The sequence below is a fragment of the Schistocerca piceifrons genome, chromosome X, assembly GCF_021461385.2.
Source record: "Schistocerca piceifrons isolate TAMUIC-IGC-003096 chromosome X, iqSchPice1.1, whole genome shotgun sequence".
NCBI lineage: Eukaryota > Metazoa > Arthropoda > Insecta > Orthoptera > Acrididae > Schistocerca > Schistocerca piceifrons.
The window spans coordinates 382,585,939-382,603,188 of NC_060149.1; the positions used below are offsets into that span (position 1 = coordinate 382,585,939).

The 17,250-nt window shown below is 42.5% G+C and overlaps 3 non-coding genes across 3 annotated transcripts; 2 read left to right on the plus strand and 1 right to left on the minus strand.

Moving 5' to 3' along the window:
- Positions 1-9,024: 9,024 nt before the first annotated feature.
- On the minus strand, positions 9,025-9,101 carry Trnas-cga. The gene has a single exon. It is a non-coding gene; the product is annotated as a tRNA-Ser (tRNA).
- Positions 9,102-9,982: 881 nt separating this feature from the next.
- Positions 9,983-10,059, plus strand: Trnas-cga. The gene has a single exon. It is a non-coding gene; the product is annotated as a tRNA-Ser (tRNA).
- A 224-nt stretch (positions 10,060-10,283) lies between these two features.
- Trnas-cga lies at positions 10,284-10,360 on the plus strand. Its single transcript has one exon. It is a non-coding gene; the product is annotated as a tRNA-Ser (tRNA).
- The last annotated feature ends 6,890 nt before the right edge of the window (positions 10,361-17,250 follow it).

Sequence of the window (17,250 nt, forward strand, 5' to 3'; positions counted from 1 at the left end):
TTTTTGCGAACTGCTGCCAACTGTAGTCACTAGTCTACAATACGAACTTCATTTAACTCTCCTATTTAAATTCCGAAGCGTCTCATTATCTCTGTAAATGTAAATATTATTTCATATTATGGGGACGAACCGTATACAATATGTGTACGAATATGGAAAAGCAGTATTCCCAAAGAATAAGTCATAGCACCTGTAACAGAAATCAATTTATAAACTATTTATTTTATTTTTGTTTTACGAAAATTTTGATAACCTGCTCTATTGCATTTCATTATCGTATGTTTCGCACAAACAGGACCAAAAACACCCGCATTTAGGAACTATGTTAGCTTTTAGTGGTAGTCGGATGCGTCCTCGATGAAGGACTTATCCTGGCTTTTTCCTGAAGTGAATTAAAAACCTAAAACTCACGATGTCCAGAAAGACATGAGCCTCAATTCTCCGAAATCTGAAGCCAGTGTTTCAACAAATGAACTACCTCACTAGTTTACACCTAAGTTTTAACAGGAACAAGTTATCTGTGTTACATGAAAAATAATTGCAACTGTTCATATTGTCCCTCAACGCTTTTCACTCCATACACCATTGCAAATGTTTCTAGGACCACGACCATGCTGACAAGCCTCTGTTACCTGTTTGTCTTCCCATCTCTCTGTGTGAGAAACTGAGTCAGGATCTCCTCATGATGAATGAGACGTTTAATTCAGAACAATCGTTAGACATCCGGCATTATCAAATGGTTCTGAGCACTATGGGACTTAACTCCTGAGGTCATTAGTCCTCTAGAACTTAGAACTACTTAAACCTAACTAACCTAAGGACATCACACACATCCATGCCCGACGCAGGATTCGAACCTGCGACCATAGCGGTCGCGCGGTTCCAGACTGAAGCGCCTAGAACCGATCGGCCACACTGCCGGCCCGGCATTATTCACTAGCGATCTTGGGTGTAAGGTTTTCCAGCAAAAAGCATTACATTGTTACCATATGTAATACGATATACTGTTGTTGTTGTTGTGGTCTTCAGTCCTGAGACTGGTTTGATGCAGCTCTCCATGCTACTCTATCCTGTGCAAGCTTTTTCATCTCCCAGTACCTACTGCAACCTACATCCTTCTGAATCTGCTTAGTGTATTCATCTCTTGGTCTCCCTCTACGATTTTTACCCTCAACGCTGCCCTCCAATACTAAATTGGTGATCCCTTGATGCCTCAGAACATGTCCTACCAACCGATCCCTTCTTCTGGTCAAGTTGTGCCACAAACTTCTCTTCTCCCCAATCCTATTCAATACTTCCTCATTAGTTATGTGATCTACCCATCTAATCTTCTGCATTCTTCTGTAGCACCACATTTCGAAAGCTTCTATTCTCTTCTTGTCCAAACTATTTATCGTCCATGTTTCACTTCCATACATGGCTACACTCCATACGAATACTTTCAGAAATGACTTCCTGACACTTAAATCAATACTGGATGTTAACAAATTTCTCTTCTTCAGAAACGCTTTCCTTGCCATTGCCACCCTACATTTTATATCCTCTCTACTTCGACCATCATCAGTTATTTTGCTCCCCAAATAGCAAAACTCCTTTACTACTTTAAGTGCCTCATTTCCTAATCTAATTCCCTCAGCATCACCCGACTTAATTAGACTACATTCCATTATCCTTGTTTTGCTTTTGTTGATGTTCATCTTATATCCTCCTTTCAAGACACTGTCCATTCCATTCAACTGCTCTTCCAAGTCCTTTGCTGTCTCTGACAGAATTACAATGTCATCGGCGAACCTCAAAGTTTTTATTTCTTCTCCATGAATTTTAATACCTACTCCGAATTTTTCTTTTGTTGACTTTACTGCTTGCTCAATATACAGATTGAACAACATCGGGGAGAGGCTACAACCCTGTCTTACTCCCTTCCCAACCACTGCTTCCCTTTCATGTCCCTCGACTCTTATAACTGCCATCTGGTTTCTGTACAAATTGTAAATAGCCTTTCGCTCCCTGTATTTTACCCCTGCCACCTTTAGAATTTGAAAGAGAGTATTCCAGTCAACATTGTCAAAAGCTTTCTCTAAGTCTGCAAATGCTAGAAACGTAGGTTTGCCTTTTCTTAATCTTTCTTCTAAGATAAGTCGTAAGGTCAGTATTGCCTCACGTGTTCCAGTGTTTCTACGGAATCCAAACTGATCTTCCCCGAGGTTGGCTTCTACTAGTTTTTCCATTCGTCTGTAAAGAATTCGTGTTAGTATTTTGCAGCTGTGACTTATTAAGCTGATAGTTCGGTAATTTTCACATCTGTCAACACCTGCTTTCTTTGGGATTGGAATTATTATATTCTTCTTGAAGTCTGAGGGTATTTCGCCTGTTTCATACATCTTGCTCACCAGATGGTAGAGTTTTGTCAGGACTGGCTCTCCCACGGCCGTCAGTAGTTCCAATGGAATATTGTCTCCTCCGGGGGCCTTGTTTCGACTCAGGTCTTTCAGTGCTCTGTCAAACTCTTCACGCAGTATCGTATCTCCCATTTCATCTTCATCTACATCCTCTTCCATTTCCATAATATTGTCCTCAAGTACATCGCCCTTGTATAGACCCTCTATATACTCCTTCCACCTTTCTGCTTTCCTTTCTTTGCTTAGAACTGGGTTTCCATCTGAGCTCCTGATATTCATACAAGTCGTTCTCTTATCTCCAAAGGTCTCTTTAATTTTCCTGTAGGCGGTATCTATCTTACCCCTAGTGAGATAGGCCTCAACATCCTTACATTTGTCCTCTAGCCATCGCTGCTTAGCCATTTTGCACTTCCTGTCGATCTCATTTTTGAGACGTTTGTATTCCTTTTTGCCTGTTTCACTTACTGCATTTTTATATTTTCTCCTTTCATCAATTAAATTCAATATTTCTTCTGTTACCCAAGGATTTCTACTAACCCTCGTCTTTTTACCTACTTGATCCTCTGCTGCCTTCACTACTTCATCCCTCAAAGCTACCCATTCTTCTTCTACTGTATTTATTTCCCCCATTCCAGTCAATTGCTCCCTTATGCTCTCCCTGAATCTGTGTACAACCTCTGGTTCTTTTAGTTTATCCAGGTCCCATCTCCTTAAATTCCCACCTTTTTGCAGTTTCTTCAGTTTTAATCTACAGGTCATAACCAATAGATTGTGGTCAGAGTCCACATCTGCCCCTGGAAATGTCTTACAATTTAAAACCTGGTTCCTAAATCTCTGTCTTACCATTATATAATCTATCTGAAACCTTCTAGTATCTCCAGGGTTCTTCCATGTATACAACCTTCTTTCATGATTCTTAAACCAAGTGTTAGTTATGATTATGTTGTGCTCTGTGCAAAATTCTACCAGGCGGCTTCCTCTTTCATTTCTGTCCCCCAATCCATATTCACCTACTATGTTTCCTTCTCTTCCTTTTCCTACACTCGAATTCCAGTCACCCATAACTATTAAATTTTCGTCTCCCTTCACAATCTGAATAATTTCTTTTATTTCATCATACATTTCTTCAATTTCTTCGTCATCTGCAGAGCTAGTTGGCATATAAACTTGTACTACTGTAGTAAGTGTGGGCTTCGTACGATATACTATAACATGGCAAATGTTGTCACTTTTTTATTAATCCCTACTCTGAGTACTGCTATACTGAAAGAAGACTTTATCTGGAATTGCAATTCATTTAATTGTCATGTTACATGCCGCACCCATAAGTGGGCTTATCATACATCCGGGATTTGCTCGGGAGTCCTGTTTTTTTTTTTTTTTTTTTTTTTTTACTGCTGCTCGGGGTAACGTCCAGGAATGCAAAAAAGTCCGGTGTTTGAGAAATTTATGACTGCCGATGATTTTTAAAAAATCTTAGACTCATATGTTCTACAAGACATAGCTGGACATTCTCTTAAGGCCATGCCTCTCTCGGCAAATCTTTGAGCTGATGTCGATTTACGAACTGAAATTACCCAGTTAGACGAAGAAGAGAGTGTAGAAGATCTTAATGAAATTATAAAATATTCCACAAATACTTATGTCCTATTCGATAAACGGAAATTGTTGTTCAAGTTATGGAAAAGTAATAGATACTACTGAATAGGAGTGGAAAGCAATTTTTTAGACGTTTCAAAAGACTGATGTTTCATGTTGCAAAACTATAAAGTAGCTGAGTTTGTAATGACTTTGCTTGGGACATTTGCTCCAGCTGAAAGATTTTTTTTTTCAATTATAGGGAACATTTGGTCTGAGAAAAGGCGTAGCTGCCAGTATATGCTGTTAAAGATCCCCTAAATGTTAAAATTAATTCAAACCGTTTTGTAGTGTATTTTGCGAGCTAATTAAAACAAAAACAAACTATTTCTGAAAGAACTTACGTCTAGCGAAAAATATTAATGAACAAATAAATTATGATATTCTGGCAAACTGTTACGACTTTCAACTAACCCAATTTCAAAAATATGATCTGAGCTGGACTCAAAAATTATGGTAATATGTCCTGGGTCAGACCCAAAAGATATGATTAGCCTACCAGTGCAATATATTTAACGACGCGAAGGACTCGTCTGCTGATAGTTTACATATTAATTTAGACAAGCATAAGAATCGAGTTTAATAATAATAGTACATACCGTTACCAGTATCAATTTTCTTCCACTACACAAACAGCAGATTTCTAAATAACAAATTTTCCTAAATAAAAGGTTCTGCAGACTCTTTCCAAATTAATTTTTGTTATTTGTCAAGCATTTGATGTCCTCAAATAAGGTATGTGTCACACAGTAACATGTTTTAAAGTTAATCTGCACGAATTTGTTGAAATAATATGGAACAAATCATTTTCACTGGTTACATATACACGATTTGTTTGAGTACGGTAACATGCTGTCCATTTCCAAGCTTCATTTAATAAGGATAAGCTAGTTATTATTTTATACAAGGTACTCATTTGACTAGCAATATAGTTAACACTGGAGTTTTCTTTTCTTGCCGTGCAGGCTATGAATTTTAAATTAAATATTCGTGTATACAGGAGGTTATCTAGGAGAAATGATCTTAGGCTAAATTTAAAATTAACTTTGCCGCTGCCATGCATTTTGTTGCCTGGGCAACTGGTAAAAGACTCCTGTGGTTGACGGTTTTAGTAACAAATAATTACGGTAATTTTTCTTGTAATGTTGTAGCTGTGGATAGCAGTATGCTTCTCAAACTGTGATGGATTATTTATGACAAACTACATTTACAAATATAAATACAGTGGAGGAGTAGTTAAAATGCATAACTGCCTGAAGTAAGGTATGTATAATGTGAATTAGGCTTAATGCCATAAATTATTTTCAATAGTCGTTTTACTGCTGACAACAATTTATTTTTAAATGATGAATTGCACAAAAAAAGTGTGCCATAAGAAATTAATGAGTGCAAGTAAGCAATATATGTTACAGTATTAATTTTATTTGCTTACAAAACTATCCATTATGCAAAGAATATAAGTCACTGACTGTAATGTTTTGAGCAGATCACTAAAATGTTTCTTCCAGTTCAAATTTCATCAAACCGTACACTCAAAAATTCTGAATGTTCGGCTCCATTTACAGTCTGCAGTTCATGTGCTACATTAATTGTGGGAGATATTTTATTTGCTTACAGAATGGAATATTCTGTGTGGCTTTTTTATCAGTAAGGCAGATGTCATTTTTACAGAATAATTTAATATTTCTTTGAATCATTTTGTTAACCTGTAGCTATCTCTCTAACAGGACTAATTATTAACATTCAGAAGCACGAGGAACATAATTAAATCCAACACTGAACGCAGTGGAACTCTTTCGTTGAGTATTCACAGTCTCCAAAGATCATTCGCCTTTCAGCAATGTTGCATTTATCTGGACAATTTTTTAGCTTTTTTTGTGTTATGTCTGATTCAAACCAGTTGTTTTCAAAACCATCAGTTTCTTGTAGTCTGTCGTTACACTCAGGAGCAAGCTAGTGAGTCCCCACTCTGCCTACATTCTCCATAATACCATCAATGCCAGGATGCTGCCAACATTTTTTACAAGTAATGTTATTTTCCACCCACGTTTCATCAATACAAAAGAAGTTTCTGTCTCGTTCCCTTGAATTCCTCATGTGGATCATGTACTTACATCACCAGCCAGTTATATCCGTTGTATCTATCAGAATCTTTCGTATATTTACAGATCTTTTTCAGGTAAATCCCATTTCACACAGTGTCTTGTGTGAAACATACTTCTGCCAAGGAAAATGGATATTTTGTTTTACGGCAGTAAGTTATTTCCGTAATGTGGGCACTAGTTTTTGGTTTATGTTAAAGCCCTCCACCATTTGTTGAATGTCCAATTTTGTGAAACTGTCTATAACATTGGGTTTCCTCCCAGAATTATTAGGTTTTCTTTGTGGCGATTCCAGTAAACCATGTGGTTTATTTTCACATTCTTTTTTATGCATCCTATTGTTTGCATAAATTGCGGACCTATGATTGGGACTGGTAATATTGCCAGCAGTTCTTTTTGTGTCACCTCTTTAACACACGCTGTAATAACATTAGAGAGGATTGAACGCTCGTTACTCTGCAAATACCTTCTCTTCTTCGTATTCTGTACATTTTCTTGCAAGCTAGGGTAATTATCCATCTCTACCAGATACCAAGTATATCAGTAAGCATACAAAGTAAACTGACTGATGCTGTAACTAATACCCCACGAACAAAATCGTCATATATCACTGCACGCCGGTCTACACCACTAGACAGTTGATGGGCAACTGATTTTGGGTGCCCCTGTAGGCCAGTGGTAGGATGCTTGTCCCACCAAAAGCGCTGCTCGCTCTTGAGTTTACAGACTATACAACTTAAGCATTTCTGAGAGGGAACCACCAGCAATACAATCAAGTGTCAATGTGATCAAAGATAATAGTGACAAAATTGTTCATTCCTTTCCCAGGTACAGTCATTTTTAATGAAGGGACAGGAATGCAATTTGTTTTTTTATTATTTTGTAGCTTCAGATATCCTTATTTCTTCTTTACGGTGTTCCTCTGTTCATGACAAACGTTTGTAATATCAGGTCACATTTGATACGTTCTTAATTCTAGAAATCTATAATTTAGGAGAAGTTAATCATTATTAAACCACCTGGGTATCTCCAAGAGTGTACATAACTGTACCTTAATTTTCTATTTTTTGTTTTTGTGGCAAACTGTTTAACATAATGAAAGATGCCAGTTTGACAAAGTAAATGGCTTTAAGTGTTTATGTGGATTCTTCTTGTTCTAAGGATTGAGTTTGTCAACCAAGGTGTTGATTGTGAAAGGGGAGATATAATTACAGTAAATTAAAGTGAGCAATAAATGTAATGAAAATCACTAATTGATTTTGTAGTGTTGGCAGAAGCGCCAACACTGTGTTGCTAGAGGAGGCCGAAATGCACGCGTTTAATTACACGCTGACTGGCGTTAGGTCTGGAACAGGTCAGAGAAATAAGACTAGCAAAACAGGAGGTAACTGGTAGAATACTTAACTTTAATCCACAATTGTAGAACATCTCTCGTTACGGTACATTCTTCATAATATTAATTATCAATTGAATACGGCGCCTTGCTAGGTCGTAGCAAATGTAGCTGAAGGCTATGCTAACTATCGTCTCGGCAAATGAGAGCGTATCTGTCAGTGAACCATTGCTATGAACGTCGGCTGTACAACTGGGGCGAGTGCCAGGACGTCTCTCTAGACCTGCCCTGTGTGGTGGCGCTCGGTCTGCTATCACTGACAGTGGCGACACGCGGGTCCGACGTATACTAATGGACCGCGGCCGATTTAAAGGCTACCACCTAGCAAGTGTGGTGTCTGGCGGTGACACCACATTCCTCCCCCGCAAATCGGCGAACGGTTGTGTTATAAGGCTTCCGCCCGCCGTGGGGAGGACCCCATGTTGACGTATGCGACGAGGTGGGGAGCCTAACAACAGTCGAGGCTGTGCCACCTGCACCCGGCCATTCGGTCCGAGGGGAGCTAGGAAACACCTGAAAACCTAGTCCAGGGTGCACGCCAACATGTGGTGTATGCGCCCATAGAGAGACAGGAGGGGCCGAAGGGTCGACCTCCATTGCGTCGGGGTACCCGACGGGCGAAGACGACATCTGGTCCGGAGCGGGCAAGAGTTCCATGTCAGAGGACAGCTGGTCACGGGAAGCGATCGGCGGCGCGTGACTCAGGGAGGCGCCCGGCGGTCGCAGCGAAGCGTCCACTGCGGGCGTCGCCGGCGGGAGAACAGGCGGCGGCGGCGGCGGCGGCGGCGGCGGCGGCGGCGGCGCGTCGCCATGTGGCAAAATGGAAGGCAGCGTCGGTAACACCTGGGGATGAGGCGAGCCAGTAGATGGGTCCCCAGGGCGCTGACCGGACGGCACCGTCGCTGAAAGCAGACTGGGGGCGGCAGAACCCGTGCGACGACAGAGGCGCAGCTGATTGAGATGCCGACGCACCTCACCAGAGGCCCCCAAAACCAGATACATAGCGCGGCCGAGGCAGCGAAGAATGCGCCCTGCGAGCCAACGCCGTGAACCTCGATAGTTGCGATAATATACAACGTCGACTGGAGCAAAAGCAGGTGGCTGCCGTTGCACAGGAACCTGATGCGGCGGATGTAGCAAAGACATCAAGGTTCGATGAGGACGACCGTGGAGCAACTCAGCCGGCGATCGACCATCTCTGGGCTGAGAGCGATACGAGGACAAGAAGAGCAATAACGCGTCCTCCCGAGAATGTGACTCTTTCAACTTCAACATCTGGGACTTGAAAGTCCTGACCAATCGTTCAGCGGCACCGTTTGACTGAGGCGAAAACGGTGCGGATGTCAGATGTTGAATACCATTGGCCTTGCAGAATGACTGATATTCTGCGGACATGAATTGTGGGCCATTGTCGGAAACAATAGTCTGTGGAAGACCTTCAATACAAAAATAGCGGATAACGCTTGGATGAAACTTCCTGGCAGATTAAAACTGCGTGCCCGACCGAGACTCGAACTCGGGACCTTTGCCTTTCGCGGGCAAGTGCTCTACCAACTGAGCTACCGAAGCACGACTCACGCCCGGTACTCACAGCTTTACTTCTGCCAGTACCCCGTCTCCTACCTTCCAAACTTTACAGAAGCTCTCCTGCGAACCTTGCAGAACTAGCACTCCTGAAAGAAAGGATATTGCGGAGACATGGCTTAGCCACAGCCTGGGGGATGTTTCCAGAATGAGATTTTCACTCTGCAGCGGAGTGTGCGCTGATATGAAACTTCCTGGCAGATTAAAACTGTGTGCCCGACCGAGACTCGAACTCGGGACCTTTGCCTTTCGCGGGCAAGTGCTCTACCAACTGAGCTACCGAAGCACGACTCACGCCCGGTACTCACAGCTTTACTTCTGCCAGTACCTCGTCTCCTACCTTCCAAACTTTACAGAAGCTCTCCTGCGAACCTAGCAGAACTAGCACTCCTGAAAGAAAGGATATTGCGGAGACATGGCTTAGCCACAGCCTGGGGGATGTTTCCAGAATGAGATTTTCACTCTGCAGCGGAGTGTGCGCTGATATGAAACTTCCTGGCAGATTAAAACTGCGTGCCCGACCGAGACTCGAACTCGGGACCTTTGCCTTTCGCGGGCAAGTGCTCTACCAACTGAGCTACTGAAGCACGACTCACGCCCGGTACTCACAGCTTTACTTCTGCCAGTACCCCGTCTCCTACCTTCCAAACTTTACAGAAGCTCTCCTGCGAACCTTGCAGAACTAGCACTCCTGAAAGAAAGGATATTGCGGAGACATGGCTTAGCCACAGCCTGGGGGATGTTTCCAGAATGAGATTTTCACTCTGCAGCGGAGTGCAGGTTCGCAGGAGAGCTTCTGTAAAGTTTGGAAGGTAGGAGACGAGGTAGTGGCAGAAGTAAAGCTGTGAGTACCGGGCGTGAGTCGTGCTTCGGTAGCTCAGTTGGTAGAGCACTTGCCCGCGAAAGGCAAAGGTCCCGAGTTCGAGTCTCGGTCGGGCACGCAGTTTTAATCTGCCAGGAAGTTTCATATCAGCGCACACTCCGCTGCAGAGTGAAAATCTCATTCTGGAAACATCCCCCAGGCTGTGGCTAAGCCATGTCTCCGCAATATCCTTTCTTTCAGGAGTGCTAGTTCTGCAAGGTTCGCAGGAGAGCTTCTGTAAAGTTTGGAAGGTAGGAGACGGGGTACTGGCAGAAGTAAAGCTGTGAGTACCGGGCGTGAGTCGTGCTTCGGTAGCTCAGTTGGTAGAGCACTTGCCCGCGAAAGGCAAAGGTCCCGAGTTCGAGTCTCGGTCGGGCACGCAGTTTTAATCTGCCAGGAAGTTTCATATCAGCGCACACTCCGCTGCAGAGTGAAAATCTCATTCTGGAACGCTTGGATGGTTGCAGATGACGTCGTGGAAGACATCCGGACAACAAAAGGAAAATTACTGAATGAGTCGACAACAACCGACCATCGAGCATTCCAGAATGGACCAGCAAAATCTATGTGTAAGCGTTGCCAAGGGGAAGTGGCCAGGCAAAGAATTTTCGCGGTGGTGCGGATTGTAGTTCGGCACACGCCATGCAAGAAGAGCACATATTCGTAATCGCAGCATCGATTCCGAACCAAGTACAGTGCTGACGAGCAAGTTGTTTCGTTCGCACTATACCCCAATGTCCTTGGTGGAGAAGCCGTAAGACAGAGGACTGTAACGAACGTGGGACCACGACCCTGGACTGATCATTATCAGAACGCAACAGCAAAACACCACGTTGTACAAAAAGTCTCTCCCTGTGAGCAAAAAATCGGTGAACCAACGGATCCTCGATCCGTGACTTTGACAAGGGCCATTGTGTAGCAACAAAACGCAAAACGGTAGCGAGGACAGGGTCAGCAGCTGTGGCTGTAGCTACACGACGAAAATCAATCGGAAACGATTCGACCACCTCATCGATTTCCGAATCAATGAACATGCAAGCAAGTTCGGAACAATCGAATGCTCTATCCTCAGCAACAGGCAAACGGGACAACGCATTGGCGTTTCCATGCTTAGCAGTGGACCAATACAAGATATCATAGCGATACTGCGAGAGGAAAATAGACCAGCGAATGAATTTCTGCGCTGTACGTGGAGGTACAGGCTTGTTCAGATGAAAAAGCGATGTCAAAGGTTTGTGGTCTGTGATGATGGTAAAGTGACGACCATATAAGAAATCATGAAACTTAGTAACACCAAATACGAGAGCCAAAGCTTCTTTCTCTATCTGGGAATAATTTCTTTGCGCAGACGAGAGCAATTTGGACGCAAAGGCAATAGTGCGATCATGCGAGCCATCTTTGTGCACAAGCACAGCACCGATCCCGAAATCCGATGCATCTACCATCAACAAAAGGGGTTTCTGGGGATCGAATGGCGTAAGGCAAGTATTTGAAAGCAACGCCGATTTCAACTGGCGAAAGGCGCGTTCGCATTCCGTCGTCCAGACGAACGGAACACCTTTACGGCGTAAGCGATGAAGCGGAGCTGAAATGGAAGAGGGATGGGGAATATATCGGTTGTAATGATTAATTTTACCCAGCACACTCTGTAGCTGCTTCAAATTCTGCGGCGAAGGAAAGTCCTGTATGGCACGGAGGTGCTCGGGACTGGGATGTATGCCTTGAGCATTGATTACATGTCCCAAATATGGTAAGTCACGAGCAAAAAACTCACATTTGTCCTTCCGCAAGCGAAGACCATTTTGTCGCAAGACCTGAAATAATGTTCGGAGGTTGGCTAAATGTTCTTCTTCCGTTTTTCCAGAGATCACAATATCGTCCAGATAGTTTGCTGCAGTAGGGACCGACGCACAAACAGTTTGCAGAAATTGCTGAAACAATGCAGGGGTGGATGCACACCCGAATGGCAGTCTTTTGAATCGGTACAAACCAAGATGCGTGTTAACCACCAAAACGCGCTGGGATTCTTCTTCCACTGGTATTTGCAAGTACGCATCTGCTAGGTCCAGTGTCGAAAAATATTTACCCGGGCACAGTTTGTCAAAAAGATCTTCCGGGCGGGGTAACGGAAAAGTTGCAATCACTAGTTGTGGATTCACTGTTGCCTTTAAGTCCATACAAAGTCTCAATTTTCCGGAAGGTTTTGGCAAAATTACTAAGGGTAATGCCCAGAGAGAAGCCTGCACACGTTCAATCACACCTTGTGACTCCAAATCGTGTAAGGTTCTTGCGACCTCATCACGCAATGCGTGGGGAACATTGTGCGCTCTGAAAAATTTCGGTTGCGCGTTTACTTTCAGTTCCAAATGTGCTTTATAGTTCTTAGCGCAACCAAGGCCCGGTGCAAAAATGTCTGCAAATTCTTCACATAGACTAGAAACACTGGCTGAAGGCACAGTCTGGTTCACTGATAGGACCTGATTGACTATAGACAAGTTAAACAACTGAAATAAATCCAAACCAAACAAGTTCACTGCAGAAGAAGAACGAAGGACGTAAAATGACACAAGTTTTGTTTGTCCCTTGTATGTTGCAAGAAGGCTGCACTGTCCTAACACAGGGATATTCTGACCTGAATAACTATTTAACATAACATTTGCGGCACGCAACGCAGGTGCACCCAGTTGTTTGTACGTGTCTTTATTGATCAATGAAACTGCAGCTCCGGTATCGAGCTGGAATGGGATCACGTTGCCATGAATGTCCAAGTCTACAAAACGTTTATTGTCCTGCTGACGACAAGAGCGACTGTGTCGTGCAATTTGAACTGACACTGGTACAGAATCACTTGCGACTTGACGTGATTTCCGTCGATGTCGACGCACACTATTGGTGGGACAAACACAGTCACTGTTAGAGAGAGTGGCACTGGGCGGAGTGGATTGAACTACATGAATGTCCATGGGCGAAGGTTCACGAGCCTGAGTATTCTTGGTTCGATTCTGGCGCAAAGCAAAGGGCCTGGAATCGTTGTGAGTGTCCGATCTGAGCTTTTTCTGGCAAACACTCTGAACATGTCCGTTTTTATTACAGAAAAAGCAAATAGCTTGGCGTGACAGGCAATTCTCACGCGAATGTCTAGTAGCACACCGCGGGCATGATTTTAGCACTGCATTTGCCTGCTTGGGCGGCACACGCGGCTGCGCGGACGGGCGTGAGGGCTGTTTACTGTTCCGTGCAGCGCGCCCGGCGGGCCGGTTAATGTGACACACGGCTGGCGAAGTTTCAAAAGATTCCTGAGCAAAGTCAAGTGTGTCTTGCCTATCCAATATGTCTATCACTTGTTGAAGGGAGGGATTGACTAGTTTCAAAATTTGCTCCCTTATACGAACATCAGAAACGTTCTGTGCAATTGCATCACGTACCATAGTATCTGAATAAGGGAGTCCACATTCACACTCAAAAGCACAATCCCTTGTAAGGCCTTGCAAAGTTGCAACCCACTCCCTATTAGTCTGACCGGCCGTACATTTGGTACGAAAGAAAGTATACCTTTTTGCAACGACATTGACGGATTCCTTGAAATATGCATCTAATGCCTACAAAATTTCTTCGTAGGACAGAGTTGCTACGTCGCGTCGGGGAAACAATTTCACTATCACTCTGTACGTCTGGACGCCGACACACGATAATAAGTGAGGCTGCCGCTCATTACCTTGAATTCTGTAGGTGACGAGATGGAATCCAAATTGGCGGGACCACTCCGTCCAGCTTTCCAGTGCCGCATCAAACTGACGAAAAGGCGGTGCAACTGCATGTTGTGGCTGCGGTAGCGGTGGAGCGGCGGTTGACGCATCGGTTTGCATTGCACGTTGACCCTGGACGAGCTGGCCAAGGGCATCCAATAAGGCCTGCGTCTGCTGATTCTGCAAGCGATAAATTTCGGACAGTACATCTGGAGATTGTGGTGAAGCCATGACACAAGTAAATTAGTGCAATATAAAGGAGACCGTTTGTATCCGAGTCGCCAATTTGTAGTGTTGGCAGAAGCGCCAACACTGTGTTGCTAGAGGAGGCCGAAATGCACGCATTTAATTACACGCTGACTGGCGTTAGGTCTGGAACAGGTCAGAGAAATAAGACTAGCAAAACAGGAGGTAACTGGTAGAATACTTAACTTTAATCCACAATTGTAGAACATCTCTCGTTATGGTACATTCTTCATAATATTAATTATCAATTGAATACGGCGCCTTGCTAGGTCGTAGCAAATGTAGCTGAAGGCTATGCTAACTATCGTCTCGGCAAATGAGAGCGTATCTGTCAGTGAACCATTGCTATGAACGTCGGCTGTACAACTGGGGCGAGTGCCAGGACGTCTCTCTAGACCTGCCCTGTGTGGTGGCGCTCGGTCTGCTATCACTGACAGTGGCGACACGCGGGTCCGACGTATACTAATGGACCGCAGCCGATTTAAAGGCTACCACCTAGCAAGTGTGGTGTCTAGCGGTGACACCACAGATTTTTCAATTATAATCTTTTGTTTGATGTTGAATTCACAGTGCAAATAATTCATTATGTTCAATTGTTGGTGAAGAAAGCTCTAATATGATTTGAGTGATTGATCCACAATATGATAACATACGACACTATTGAATGGAAGTAAGTGAAATAGCCAGCTTTTTTTATTTTTCTGTTACAGCTTTCACACTGCAAATAATGACTTATTTATGTTTCATAAGTTCTATGGTGTGCTCATTCACAGTGAATATATTATGAAATTATTATTACAAGACTTAAATTTTATTAGTATTTTGTCATACTTTACGCATACTGCAGGTTGAAACTTCTTAAACTGCGTCCATACCAGCTGCGCTCTGCTGCACAAACCTAAAAGAAGGTGTTCTGTGAAATGTGGAATGGCCAATGTGGAGAGCAAACTGTGATGCTCTGCACAACAATGAACAAGATCTGCAGTGTGTCAGTACATCAAAGCAAACAGTTCGTTTGTGCGCAGATCTGTCTGAATGACATTTCTTGTTTTCCATTATTGTTGATGCACATGAATGTGCACACTGAAGCAAAACCGAGGACAAAGGATTTAATCTGGTGTTCAGAATCGAAAGACAAGTGCATCATACAATTGAGACGTTGTTACCATTTCCAAGCGTAACGCCGAGGTTTTTACAAGTTTACTTTATTGGAAATGAAGATGATGAAGCCGATCAGTGTTCTGTGAACATCACTGGATTGCATCGAGATGTATAATCCAGGATCAACAACGCTTCCTACATAAAAATAATGAATTGGTGTGAATGTTTAAAGACCAAATCAAAAAATGGCAACAGATAATTGCAAAATAGTAATTCAAGGTGATAAGGGACTAAGAGGCGAGAATGGAAGATGGTTCAATGCACCTCAATCAAACGAACTGGCTGTAAAATTGTGGGCAGTGAAATTAGTTATTGTGATATTGTGACACAGCGAAAGAGGAAGGAGCACTACAGTGCAGCATATCGACACCAAGTTGACCTGTAATCAGGTAGTCCAACAAGTAAAAAAGTCATTTCAGAAATGTTTTATGCATGTCATATAACGGACACACAAAACGAATACATTGTTTCACCAGTTTATTGTCGATATGTATGCAAAAATAGAGTCAGAAAGGTTGCTCTACCTTCGTCAACACAAAAAACTTAGATGAATATATTCATTTATGCGATGGGCTAGCCAATGACGCAAATGTTGAAAATCTAGGGCGATTAGTAATTTTGCCTTCTATGTTCACTGGCAGTCCCACACATATGCACGAGCATGCACAAGGTGCTATGACTTATGTCAGGATACACGGCCAACTCGGTTTGTTTATAACATTTACGAGTAATTCATCGTGGAAGCAGATGAAGCATGAGTTACAGCATAGGCAAACACTATCTGGCCGACACGAAATAACTGAGCAGTGTTCAGGCAAAAGCAAGCCAAATTAATTGATAAAATTGAAAAGAGTCAGAACTACATTGCGTTTTCATGTATTGGACAAGCAGAAAATATAAATATTTGTAGGCGCCACACAACCAGATATCAAATGTAGCATATAAGAATGTAATTTAAACTAAAAACTTCATACGTAAGATATTTGTATAAATAAAAAAGGAAAGAAAAAGTCTTTCACTGTAGTTTTTGTCCATAATTACATTTGTGAAACTACTGACAGAAAACAAAAACACCAGTGACGTGGGTTATTATCAGATAGAACTGAATGTAATATTAGCAGCATTATGCACAAATTATTTTCCAACCACATTGTGAATCATCAGCTTAATTTATGACTTATATTAGATGGGATAAATCAGCAAAAATAAAAAAATAAGTTTTTGTTGGTTTCACTTTATTGAGTCAAAGATGCATCAACTAAAGTAGCGTACCATCATAACGTGCGTCTCGCGGGCCCCGAGGAATCGCTTCATGACGTCATCAGAAAGGCTGAAAGCGTGACAGCGCTGCCTGGTGACTAGCCCTGTTAACAACTCTGTTGACGTAAGTGGCGTCAAAACAGCGTTTATACAGACCTGCCTTCAGCTGTTGTTTTGGAACGTCAAATCAATACGGATTGTTTGAATGAATCTTGCGTTAACAAAATTAAATGTAGAAAGAAGATTTGAATGCGAATAATCTCGATTATAGTGACATAATAATCCGCAGCGTAGTCAAAGTTACATATTAGAGTCTTACGTGATTGATTGAAGCCAACTGATTACAAATTATTGGTCGAAAGGCAGAGTGATTTATAGCATAACACATATTACGCATTGAGGACAATGTGTCTAAATGTTTTTAACACATTAACTGCAGCTTACTAATGTAGACTAACTACCACTGAGACGTTTGCAGCACGAATTTGTCTTTGAACCCATACCAGCAGTAGCAAATGCGGAAAAACGAATCAAATATGGTAAAGGATACGTAGTGGAACGCCCATTGCATTTTTCCAGTTTGTGTACGATATCTGTACGTAATATGCATCAAAACACGTCGGATGCTTATTCATTTTCTAATATATGTTTTTGTGAATGACCTAGAAGTTTTATTATTTTTTTAATTATGAGAAATGCGTTAAATGTGGGAAAAATACATTTAAATATGCCGCAAACAAATATTAGGCAAAGCCACACGTCTGTCTGTTACCACAACCTGTACGTAATATGCATCAAAACACGTCGGATGCTTATTCATTTTCTAATATATGTTTTTGTGGATGACCTAGAAGTTTTA